Source organism: Quercus suber, unplaced genomic scaffold (genome assembly GCF_002906115.3).
Source record: "Quercus suber isolate HL8 unplaced genomic scaffold, Cork oak 2.0 scaffold_271, whole genome shotgun sequence".
In the NCBI taxonomy this organism is placed as follows: domain Eukaryota; kingdom Viridiplantae; phylum Streptophyta; class Magnoliopsida; order Fagales; family Fagaceae; genus Quercus; species Quercus suber.
This window is the reverse complement of record NW_027069727.1, coordinates 946969-948217: the sequence shown is the minus strand read 5'-3', so window position 1 is coordinate 948217 and position 1249 is coordinate 946969.

Sequence of the window (1249 nt, the reverse complement as noted above, 5' to 3'; positions counted from 1 at the left end):
TTTATTTTTAAATAATTTTATAGTTACAGTAAAAGAGGAATTTAAATCTTAAACGTTTTTGTTAGAAACACCAAGTGATGCTAGTTAATCCGGAAGTTGTTTTGAGTAAACACAATGAAATGGATATCTCATAGATGGATCTCATAATTCTGTTTATGTCAAATGTTGAAATGTGTTACATTTTGGGGTATAAAGCTTCCTATTATTATTACTCGTTGTCCAAGAACATTAAATTGTGATAATCACTGTGGGCTCTTCCAATAATATACATCGACAATCTTTTTTTTGATGAGATATATCGACAATTTTGGTGAGCACAATCATAAGGTAACCTCACATTTGAAATCTTTGTCTCCGAACATACATTTTCCACCAGCCATTGAAAATGCGATGAATTGGAAATAAAATCAAAAGTGAATGTCCCACCGATTTATTATAATTGTCGCCAACAGCAAATTGTAGGAAAAGATGATTGGAAAGTTGAACCAAATACCAAATCCTATGCAGTTCAATTTGGCATCTTTCTTGACGTTGACCGACAAAGTTAGGCTTCGAGCTTTTTGGGAGATGGCAAAGCCGCCCACGCCACTCTAAACAATGAACACTTCATTCAAGTAGCTAGGGTTGGTAGAGAACCCAATAATAAGCCAAGGAGGGCCAAGTTTTGAAAAAATTATTTTAATTTGATTGATTGGGAAACTGTATGCCATTGTTATAGTGTTGGTGCATGTGTTTTAAAAGCCCCTCTATTTTGCTAATTTTGGTCTCTAATCTGGGAGTTTCGGAGTAAAATATGAAGTTGAACCAACTTTGACAAATTTTGACCAAAGATCTGAATATCAAAGTGATTCTTGTCTAAACATATGGATGATCTAATTCCCTTTAAAATGATAGCTAAGCGGAGAAATAGCTAATGTACCAACTTGGTTTACTGGTAAACCTAGGTTTAATTAATGATTATGATATTATAGTTTAAAAATATTTGGCTTGGGCTAAAACCATGACAAGCTCCCCCAAAGTTACGTTGCGCAGAGAAAAAAAAAATGTTGGAGTACTTGGTTGATGTATTCATGAACTATCAAATTCCGTAGGCAATGCCTTTAACTTTGTCATTTTTTTTTTTTTGCCAGGCTAGTAGAAACCATACTGATGTCTTGGCAAAATGGGATCTTTAATGAAACTTTATTTGGTTATTGATGCTAATTAAGTCAGTTTCCTTATGATGAGGCTATTTTTTTTTTTTTTTTTT